This window comes from Liolophura sinensis, chromosome 4 (genome assembly GCF_032854445.1).
Source record: "Liolophura sinensis isolate JHLJ2023 chromosome 4, CUHK_Ljap_v2, whole genome shotgun sequence".
Lineage (NCBI taxonomy): Eukaryota > Metazoa > Mollusca > Polyplacophora > Chitonida > Chitonidae > Liolophura > Liolophura sinensis.
Window position 1 is genome coordinate 17,276,519 of NC_088298.1, and position 12,078 is coordinate 17,288,596.

The 12,078-nt window shown below is 40.0% G+C and overlaps 1 protein-coding gene across 2 annotated transcripts in view; it reads right to left on the reverse strand.

The window, feature by feature from the left end:
• Positions 1-12,078, reverse strand: part of LOC135464742 (mitogen-activated protein kinase kinase kinase 3-like) — an 83,003-nt gene that overhangs the window by 63,092 nt on the left and 7,833 nt on the right. Inside the window, exon 2 of one of the 2 annotated variants that reach the window (XM_064742265.1) lies at positions 8,796-8,911. The gene's annotated coding sequence lies outside the window, so the exon portion shown is untranslated. Of the gene's footprint in view, positions 1-8,795; positions 9,470-12,078 lie in introns of those variants that run through there. The other variant, XM_064742266.1, reaches the window with a different exon arrangement.

The window sequence follows — 12,078 nt, forward strand, 5'->3', positions numbered from 1 at the left end:
CTTTATGTAATAATGAATCATTTATTCCCATCATATCGATGTGGCTAAATTGGTAAAAATTATACGTGCAAACCTCCAAACAAAAAATGAATGAATCATTATGGCTTAACGACCACATCGGCAATTTTTCGACCATATCGTGGCGATCAACCTCTAAAGTAGTCCCTGGCAAAGTTCACATGCAAATAATATAGAGAATCTTCCACACAAGTGTTGGATTTGATGGGTTTTTGACCAGGAAAATATTGGGGATAATAGATCATACCATACATGTCGTTATAAACTGTGTTTTTTTTGTGCATATGTATAACAGTATCCAGAGGCAAAACAAAAACAACAAATCCACCATTCGGGTTTGAAGTTATGTCACCTTTTTGTCAGGACTCGAGGAAGGTAAAGGTGCAGTACTTCCTATTATGTAATTATCTCCCCATACTAAAAAAAACACTTGAAAAGTGAAAAAAAAAATGTCTAGGATCAGTCTATAATAGAATATATTTTTATATTCTATATTTTATATTATATAAAAATGGACGTAGAATGACTGGACGTAGAATTGATTTATTGGTGTTTATGTGTTGCTTAAGAATATTTCACTTACATCTATACATTTACACAAGAGCAGCATCAAAATACATATATTTATTTGATTGCTGTTTTATGTTGTACTCAACAATAGCTCACTTATGGTGCATTATGGTGGGAGGAAATGGCTAAGGCCCGGGGTAACCTCACAGCCATCCGCAAACCCTCCCACGTATGATCGGAGAGGAAGCCACCCTGAGCTGGACTTGAACTCACAGTGACCGAATTGGAATAGATGATGGTGTCTAAATGCCACATCAGCAACTTTTCAGTGGAGAGCTAGTGAATAGGCCTGCTCCGAATTAAATATTTTCCAGGCCACAGAATGTAATAACGCTTGATATCAGCTTTGAGAGTCACATGTAATGTTTATGTGAGCATAAATGAAGTTCTTGCTTTCAGGTTAAGAGTCAATGATAGGGAGTTTGCTGAAATTAACCATTTAATTTGGGGCCAGCATTTGAAAATTACCTCTGAATGGATTTTAAAAAATACATAATGTTTAGCCTAGGCTTTCCAAATAAGTTTACAAAATTAAAATCTGCCTTAGAGCTAGGTCATCAACTACATGTAGCTTCACTTTCATTCAGACATTTGCCACTAGCCTTTCTCTACGGTCTCACCTAACCACAGCTTACTCCCAAAAATGCTCTTTTTAAATGGGACAGTAACCTAATGGGAAGTAATTCAATGAGGCCCTATTGGTGAGTTAGACCCCCAGGTCATTGTGCTGCACTAGGAGGCCCTTTCACAGTGAAAAGTTTACAAATGGTAGTCAATAGCAAACTTACGGACAGACAGCGTCATACAACTTAGAAACTGGGCATATAAAAACTAGCTCCATTGAAAAAATCGGGTGCATTCATTTACACTGTACGTTAGTGAACTTAGGGTCTACAAAAAGCTGCCAACAAAAAAAAAAAGAAAAAAAAAAAGAAAAAAATTTCCCCCAAACCCAAATGCCAAATGAAAAGTAAAAAAAAAAAGCCCTGGAAGCATTATAATGTTATATGTAGACTAATACTGGTAGAAAGTACAGCGGTTGAGTCATACCACTGCGTTATTTTTGGCCTGGTAGAAATCGGTCAACCACAGTCAAGGCAGTGTGCTAGGAGGCTCTGTCATCTTGTTATACCTCCTAACATCAATCAACATTACCAGAACACATGTTTTTGCCTGGTTGTTATAGTCCCAGTTTATACACACAGCACTTGTTGGCTAAATACAGTTTCCCTGTCAAAGCAACCAATTTTGGCTCTTCTAACCAATTTTTCCACCAAAGCCTTACATATATCTGGAAGAGGTGTACAATTTCGTTTTGACATCTGAATGGTTAATTTGATGATGTGAAAGCTAACTAATTTAATCAGAGTTTTCTAGGTCTGGACATGATGTAGTGGTTAACACACACACAGAGTAGGAACGAGTCAAGGAAATTAAGTTTCAAGTTACCCATTAGGCTTTAAGTGAGTGGTCATGCTTTGGCAGGGTACATGACGTAATAAAAAACCATACACGGCCCACAGCAGTGCCTAAGTATATCAAGACAAGGCTCCAGGGTCACAAAGCTGTCTTAGTCTATGTCAACCTTAGTGTTAAAGGAGAAAATTTAAATATCAATCAAATAACACTGAAAAGAGTATGCATTTCCTCACAGGTGCACACCATAAAAAAACATTCTAATATGTACCTCAAGTCGATAAATTCATAAACACAGTCCACGTCAACATCTGCTGTGGGCGACTCCATTTTGCCTAAGAGCTGGTCCTGAAGTCTTCTGTATTAGGAGGAGAATTGCCGTCGGAAACCGCCGAAGTGCAGTTCGTACAATCCCAGGAGAACCCTTCTTCCTAGAAGACAGCGAACAGTACAGTTCGTTTTCCGTTCGGAAATCGGAATGTTGGACGTAGGTTCCAAGTTTACACGAACAAACCACCAGTTTTAACGACTCTCATTGGCTAAGAGGCATCGCACCCACAGCATAAATTACAGGGTATTAAAGATGGAGGATGCGATGGACTCAGCGATTTATGCCAGCTTTGCCGTTGTCAGGCTTTACGTGTATGGCGAGGAAAAAATCTCAAAATTATGCAGCTGGCACCATCAGATAGACAAAAATGTGCTCTTTTCAGCCTATAGTGTCATGTTTTTAAGTTTTCTTCTGCTTTAACTTGTAATGTTATTTCTGAACTTAAGATTTGTACTCAAACACTGAAGCTGATTTTCGTTAACAAGGGTCTATGACAACTCTTAGTATTAAAATAAAATTTCCAAAGGATAGTAAACTTCAGGCAGGTAAACTGTTTGAAAGATAAAATCAGACTTAAGTCCTTATAAGACACCTTCGTGATCCTTTTGCCCAGAGGCTCATTCCACAAAGCCAGTTTTGGGTTCGATGCACTAATTAGGTTGAAGAAATAGGGTAGATAGTGAGGAATAATCTGAAACATTATTAGGGATCCCGTTCTTCCGGAACGGGATCCCTATTGTAATCGTTCTGTTTTTTAGGGATCCCGTTCTCCCGAACGGGATCCCTATTGTAATCGTTCTGTTTTTTCTTATTATTATTATTATTATTATTATTATTATTTTTTTTTCACCGACTTTGTTCGCATGGAAACTTTTTTACCGTTCAACATACAGGTCTGAAATTTTGCACACATATTTTGGCGGTGAATACCTCGGGACAAATTCTCAACTTTTTTGCTATGTCACGTGGTTCGGCCGCCATATTGGATTTTGTGTAAAATCTTTAAAAATCTTCTTCTCAAGAACCACTGAACCGATCAGTTTGAAAGTTGACATGCAGCTAGTAAGTCACGAGTTCTTTAAAGTTTGCGAAAATGGTTCACTTCCGGTCAAAATTCTGGAAGTTCGCTATTGGTCGAATTTGTGACGTCACAAAAAGTTCTCAAAGTTCAAATGTTCTGAACACATTCTGGTGTATCTTGAGCTGCTGATTCTGAATCTGCTTGTGTTTTTTGTATATCTGTGTAACTTTTTGCGATATCAGCAAAAAAGTAAAAAAATAGACGTAAGTTCAATGACCTGTAACTCGAGAACTATGACAGCTAGAAATGTGCAACCTGCACGACATTGTAGCCCAAGACATGCTCTTTCGAGCATTCGTCAACAGATTTGAGCTCCGATCAATAGTTTTTTCGCTACAAGCGTTTAAATCACAACACCGTTTTTTGTTTAGAAAAAGATGGGAATCCTATTGCTTTAACATGGAGTTAGATGGGGACTGGACTGGGTTTGTAGTATTTGACCTGATGTTTCGGCCACACTGTCCGTGATCTCCCGAAACGGTTGTGGGATGACATTGATTCCAGTTCCCATCTATCTCCAGTACTCTATTAGATGGCGTAGAGATCTAACTTCAACAGCAAACGACGTGGACCTGTAAAAGTTAGCTTTGTTTTGCGCACACCTCGTCCTCTTTACTATACGTTAAACAGGCCAGGGTGATTGACAGATATGGACATGTGCCCTGGCATAAGTGCTGACTTTCTAACGGTGGCCGAGCTATCAGTGGAGCTGTGAATCTGTGCATGGCAGGTCGTAGATTGAGATGTGAATGTACAAACTTGCTGTTACACTGGTCGTGTTTTTGCCTTATTTCTTACAAATAGCGGGCTAAGTCTGCCAAGGGACGACCGTTTTTCACTGGGCATAGCGTAGAATCATCAAGGTCGCTGATCTATTCGAGGGAATGCATATGACCGGCCGACTGCCTCAGTGACAAACGGTGTAAGGTCGCATGGAAACTTTGAAAGCCGTGTATATAGAACATGTGTCCTTCGAACACAGAACATGAAGGGGAAAACGTCATCGATCAGATCCGGGATCCCGGCCTAGGATCTGCTATTCGCAGATCCATTCTAGTTCTTATTATTATTATTTTTTTTTCACAGAGTTTGTTAGCAAGGAAACTTTTTCACCGTTCAACATACAGGTCCCAAATTTTGCACACATATTTTGGCGGTGAATATCTCGGGACAAATTCTCCATTTTTTTGCTATGTCACGTGGTTCGGCCGCCATATTGGATTTTGTGTAAAACTTTTAAAAATCTTCTTCTCCAGAACCACCAAACCGATCGGTTTCAAATTTGACATGCAGCTAGTAGGTTACGAGTTCTTAAAAGTTTGCGAAAATGGTTCACTTCCGGTCAAAATTCTGGAAGCTCGCCATTGGTCGAAGTTGTGACGTCACAAAAAGTTCTCAAAGTTCAAATGTTCTCAACGTATTCTGATGTATCCTGAGCTGCTGATTCTGAATCTGCTTGTATTTTTTCAATATCTGTGTAACTTTTTGAGATATGAGCAAAAGACTAAAAAAATTACGTAATTTCAATAGCCTTTTAATCGAGAACTATGGCAGCTAGAAATGTGCAACCTGCACGAAAATGTAGTTCAAGACACGCTCTTTCGATCATTCGTCAACGGATTTGAGCTCCGATCAATAGTTTTCTCGCTAGAAGCGTTTAAATCAGAACACCGTTTTTGTTTAGAAAAAGATGGGAATCCAATTGCTTTAATATGGAGTTAGATGGGGAATGGACTGGATTTGTAGTATTTGACCTGATGCTTTCGCCTACACTGTCCGTGATCTCCCGAAACGGTTGTAGGATGACATTGATTCCAGTTCCCATCTAACTCCAGTACTCTATTACATCGCGTAGAGATCTAACTACAACAGCAAACGACGTGGGCCTGTAAAAGTTGGCTTTGTTTTGCGCAGACCGTGTCTTCTTTACTATACGCTAACCAGGTCAGGGTGATTGACAGATATGGACATGTGCCCTTTCGGACAACGGCCTAGATATCAGTAGAGCAGTGAGTCTGTACATGGCAGGTCGTGGATGGAGACATAAAAGTACACACTATGAATTTTCTTCTTTCTTTCTTTTCTCTTACCGCTGTCGCGTGTTAGTCATGTCAGAGTTCGATCCCAGGTTAGGCAATTTGTCAGGCGATGAAAATGTTGTCACTTTCAAGATTTTAAGTAGGCTGCTAGGCGTGTTGGATGTTCTGAGGACGAATTTGGTGCTTTTTCCTTTCTCCGACGCACAGTTTTGTCGCCAGTTGCCATGAAAGTGCGAAAAAGTGCAATTTTTGCCCATGTTTGGAGGTCACGTGACACAAAACTGCTGCAGATGTGGAGCTGAAAATCACTGAGTACAAAGGGCTTTTTGGGTACTCTAGGCGTGCGGAAAATCATTAAAGTGTGTCAATAAATGTGGGAGTTGCAGTGCTTCAAATATTGTCCAAAGGCCGATTGGCTATATTTGGCTCTTCAACGTCCCCATGTTATATGATGCATTTTCAATGCATTTGTGACCACAATGAAGGCACGGGCATTGTAAGCATGGTACCCGACGTACTTTGACGTCCTGATCATGAATCTGGACTTATTTCTTGATGGCGACGTATAGTTTTGCCGCAAATTGCAATCAAAATGCGAAAAAGCGCAATTTTTCAACATATGTGGAGGTCTGGTAAGAGAAAACCGTTACAGCTGTAAACCTAAACATCACTGAGTGGAAAGTACTACACATGTACTCTATGTGTGCTGAAAATCTTCGATCTATGTCAACATTCAAAGGACAAATAAGGGAAAACGTCATCGATCCGATCCGGGATCCCGGCCTAGGATCTGCTATTCGCAGATCCATTCTAGTTATTATTATTATTATTATTATTTATTTGACTGACATTTCACACTGTACTCAAGAATGTTACAATTATATGAAGATGCCCAGCGTGCTATGGTGGGATGAAACAGAGCCCCGCGAAAACCCACAACCATCCACAGGTTGCTGGAAAACCTTCCCACTTACCACACGAGAGGATCTAAAATTTATCAACCAGTATTTAAGACAACCACATATTTAACAGGTGCATAATCGGTACTTAAGAACACATGCACCTAACAACCCTTTAGTGAAAAGAGCAAGAGCTGGGTTTGAACCTGCGACCTTGTTTGTCAGCAGTCAGAATTCACTGTTAGCAGAAATCATCAGATCACTAAAGCCCTCAAGCGCCTGTTAACCTCAAAGTCAGCCCCGCTAGAAAGCTAGTATAAGCTGTACAAGGCCAGTCACACGTACATGTATCTTCAGACTTCAGGGGTAACCCTTTCCTGGTGCAACTCCAGTAGAAAGATATAATCAGTAAAATAAACCATATGTGACCTCACAACCATAAAACTTCTAAAAATCCCTGCACCAGGGGGGGGGGGAATTCTGCCATACTCTGTGCACAATCCATGCAAAAATACACAACTAATACACAGGCTATGACACAGAGAGTAAAACTACAGCAGCAACCACTGTGATAGTTGGCAAAGATATTTTTGTTCATTAATTTGCTTGGTGTTTTATGCTTATTCCAGAATATTTCAGTTATACTATAGCGAAGATCAGAGGAAACCGGGCAGTGACGGGGGGGGGGGGGGGGGGGGGGGAGGGGCAACACACTACCATCTGCAGGTTAGTTGCACGTCACACACACAACAAGTGAAATATGACCTTTTGTCAGTTTACTCGAGTTACAAAAAAAATGTAGGTTTTTTTGTAAAAATGTAAAAAAATGTAAAATCAACTCAGGTTTTATTCTAAATGCTCATGTAAATGCATAAATAGTAGCAAATTTACACGCTCCCTGGCACCAATGCTAGCCAGAATTAGATAAAAAAATATATGCAGTGATGTTGATTGCGATAAATTACACATCACTAGAGTAGAAGTACTACACTCGTATAGTACTATGTGTACCTGAACGCTGGGAACTATACAAACATTGTGGACTTCAAGTAGAGGGGCCTCTGTAGTTAGCATGCCAGCATGGCCAGCGCTACCAGAGCGGCACAAGGACCCAAGAGTCTTTCACCAATGTGGTCCCTGTAAGTTCAAGTCCAGCTGGTGCTGGCTTCCTCTTGCTCCATATGTGACAAAGTCTGCCAGCAGCCTGCCGATGGTCATGGGTTTCTCCTGCAGCAGGTGCCGGCTTCCTCTCGCGCCCTATGTGACAAAGTCTGCCAGCAGCCTGCCGATGGTCATGGGTTTCTCCTGCAGCAGGTGCCGGCTTCCTCTCGCGCCCTATGTGACAAAGTCTGCCAGCAGCCTGCAGATAGTCATGGGTTTCTCCAAAGCCCTGCCCGGCTTCCTCCCACAATAATGCTGACCGTCATCATGTGAGTGAAATATTCTCGAATATGACGTAAAACCCTAATCAAATAAATAAATAAGTAACTACCTCCAGTTCCCACTGCCCAGAGAAGAGTTAAATCACCCTGTAGTTCATGGTAATTCCCTTCCCCATCTTGGTGGAAGTCTGGTCTAATCCCCTCCCCCTCCTCTTTCCCCCCTCTATAGGGAAATCCAAGTCTGGCTTGGGTGAAAGAGTGGACCAGCCAACTTTGTAGGGGACCAAAGTGTACCAGGCATTTCCCCCTACTACAGTATCTGTGGTAATGTTATAACAAGAATCTGACCTTTTACCTTAAAAGCATCAAGTTGTCATGGCAACTAAACAACAACACAAGGAAGTCTATAAGTAGCAGCACAAGGGCCCATATGGCTTGCAGAATAGAACACACATTCTCTTTGCAACAAGTGTTATCAGCCCCCCTACCCTCTCCCCCTCAAACATACCGGACTAAAAAAAAATGTTGATCAAGAACACACTTGTACATGTATAAAGAAAAAACATGAAGAAATGTAACCAATAGAACAAACAACAAATGTAAGTGTACATGTACCTGTATACACTGTAAGTCTACACATAAGGGGTTCCATCTACAAAGTGCATCTATACATTTCAATGGACACGGTGTGCTTGAAATTTTAAGTCATTTTTATGTGATGAGGAGGAGTCATTAGCTGTGTGTTCGCTTACTTTGTCTTCTTGGAGCAGGGCAAGCCCCTGCCACCAAAGTGCTGCCGCCATTGAAGTATCATGCTGAAGACACCAGGAATAACACCCGACCCAGTAACATTATACTGACACTGGGCCAACCGGACCTGTTTCCTTGATATAACATCTCAGTGCTGAGAGTCAAGCGAAACCCCAACAAGTACCACTTTTAAAGTCTTTGGTATGACCCGACCCAGGCGTGCACATAATAACAGGTCACAAGGCCACTGACCTTGAAACTTTTCTTCTCCCAGGAAACGAAAGTGAAAGTAAATGTACATATACTCACCATTTCAGACTTTAAAAGCGCTAATCTGTTCACCAGACAGTATGTGTATGAGTCCACGTAACCCTTTAATCCAGAAACAACTTGTTAATTCAAAATTGGCCTTCATCAGATAACACCTGCACAAGGAAAGAAAAGGCTTAATTTAAATATTTGGTATACGTATTTATTTATTTGATTGGTGTTCTATGCCGTACTCAAGAATATTTCACTTATACACCGGCAGCCTGCATTATGGTGTGAGGAAAACCAGGCAGAGCCCCGGGGAACCAATGACCATTCACATAGAGCTTCTCACGTACGGCCATGTATATGTCACTTCTTGTGTAAAGAAGGAGGAGTTAATTACGTGATATACCAGCGACATGTACGGACATAAAAATGTTTATACTCATACTGTACCCTTTCTATTAAAGCCCGATTCGTTTCAGGCCCCATATACATGTAGAAGAAATTTTTGTCAAACAAACATGTATGAGGGAAGGCCTTCCAGCAACCTGCGGATGGTCGTGGGTTTCCCCCAGACTGTGCCCGGTTTCTTCCCACCATAATGCTGGCTGCTGTCATTTAAGTGAAATATTCTTGAGTACGCCATAAAACACCAATCAAATGAATAAATAAATAAATCAAACAAACACGAACAATGTAGAAAACGATTTCAGGTCTGAAACACCTTTTCTAAATACACATTATACATGTATAAAGCCATACAGAAGTTTAATTCAATTAAATATCATTATTTTTCCTTTTTTTTTTTCTCACTTGAGTTTAAATCAGTCTTAGGTGTAAAAGAAATTCATGGACTGTTTAACTCTATCCTGTTAAAATAGGAGCACTGAAGTCCTCCTTCGTAAAAACAAAACACTCTGTTCTGATACATAAAACTCTGCCAGGGGCAAGCTGTGAATATATGAAGATGTTTATCATTCACTTCCTATTATACCTTTGTGCCTAAGCTTATGCTATTTTTTTTTTTTTTTTAATATTTCCGTTTTTTCCTTCTTCAATATACAGTTATGTGCTAGGGTAATCCACAAATGAAAATACTCAGAGGCAATAAATCCGTGGCTTGCTTCTGATGAGTTGTACATGTGCTGAAAAGAAACTCGAGCAAAACTAAGACATCTTCCCTAATTTGAAAACAAACTGTAGACTAGTCGTCCACGCAAACGTGAAAAACAAATAGGTAAAACTGCATACATGAACAGTACATATAAAACTGAAAAAAAAATAGCTACGTGCACTTAGAAGACTTAATTACATGAGATTGTTGTGTAAATAAACTGTGATGTCAACCTTAAACATAGATATGTGTTCTGAAACATAGATATTTACCCAGTAATTATTATGTGCATGTATCCCTGGAAAATATTTCTGCTTAGTTTAAAAATATGCACGTACATGTAGGAGGTCTGCGGGTAACCTACAGGTGTAGGCCTAGGTAGTAGTCAGGCTTACTTCTCGACTTTCTCCTTTGACAATATCCCTAATAAAAAATTTAAAAAAAAACCTACCCATCAAACTTGATTTTCCATACATTTGCACCCATTATAATCGCAATTCCTGTTGTAAACTGCCCTAGAGCCACACACTAACAGTTCAGACACGCATCTTTCTTTCTTTCATCTTAACGCTAGGAATCTTAGAAAACATATTACCGAAATATCTGAATTTATCCACGTTCTATGTTACCATTTTCCATGTGCTGACTTAACCCGTCTAACTCCGCGCTTTACGATATACCGGGATACAAACGTTATTCACTATTACAGTCTGAATGATGAGGTGGGGGTTTAGCCTTGTGTATTAATGACACAATTAACTCTTGTAACATGAGAGAACACCTATAAATTTCTTATATCCAAGATAATGGTTGCTGTGAAAGTCTTTTTGTTGAGGGTGAATCCTGTGGTAAAGTTTGTCTTTTTGGAATTTTATATTGGCCACCTGGAAAAGACGTAATTGAGTTTAATGAGCACCTATCATTTAGTTTACACAAGTGTCAGTGTGAAAAGAAAAAGTGTGTAATCGTGGGAGATTTTAATATTGACCTGCTTCAAACCATTTATTTATTTATTTTTATTTGATTCGTGTTTTACGCCGTACTCAAGAAAATTTCACTTATACGACGCCGGCCAGCATTATGGTGGAGGAAACCGCCACAGCCCAGGGGAAACCCACGACCATCCGCAGGTTGCTGCAGACCTTCCCACATACGGTTGGAGATGAAGCCAGCCTGAGCTGGACTTGAACTCACAACGACTGCATTGGTGAGAGACTACTTGGTCATTACGCTGCGCTAGCGCGCTAACCAAATGAGCCAAGGAGGCACTCATTCAAACTATGGCCTCATATTATTTCTTCCCCCAGATCTTTAAACCAAGAGTCCAGTCTCGCTCTGCCAACCTAATTGATAATATTTTTACAAACTTTCATAATGTTCATCTTCTTTCTACTAGAACTACGTTAACTGATATCACTGACCACTTTCCAATATTCCATATTCTTAAAACTTCATTCCCACTCAAACCATCAATATGCACTGTAAATGTCAGAAAGTTTACAAAAAACGAAAAGGCATTACTCTAACAACAAATACAAGAAACTAATTGGGATAGGATCCTAGCAGAGACTTCAGATGTCAATGTCGCTAATGATACATGTACTTTCTGTGCTAAGTTTTTAGACAGTCATAACAGATGCTTTCCAGTCACCACTTTCACTCAAGTCATATTAAAACCTGCATCAGATTAAACCATGGATTACGAGTGAGTGAGTGAGTGCTTGGGGTTTAAGTCGTACTCAACAATTTTTCAGTCATATGAAGACAACCATGGGTTACGACCTGTATGCTTATACACGTATCTATCCACAAAAAGAACAGGATTTATCGATTACAACTATCGAATAAAGACCAAGAAACAAGGAAACAATACAGGATGCAACGTAGCAAACTCAACTCACTTTTAAGCAATGCTCGCAAGACATATCTTGAAAACAAACTCAACAAATACATTGCAGACACACCGAAAACGTGGAAAGTGCTGAATGAACTTGTGAACCGGAGCAAAAAAAACAAAAACTACCATCTCGTTTCAACACTGATGGTATTATTACTGAAGTCCTACACTATTTTAGTACTCTTGCATCAGAGCTGGAAGCACGAATATCTCATGCTAACAAAACTTTTGCTGAGTATCTCAGTACTCACTATGGAGACAACTTTAAATTTCCTTTTGTCGCTAATGACAGTGTTGAGACGACTACTGTATATCTAGTCTGAAGT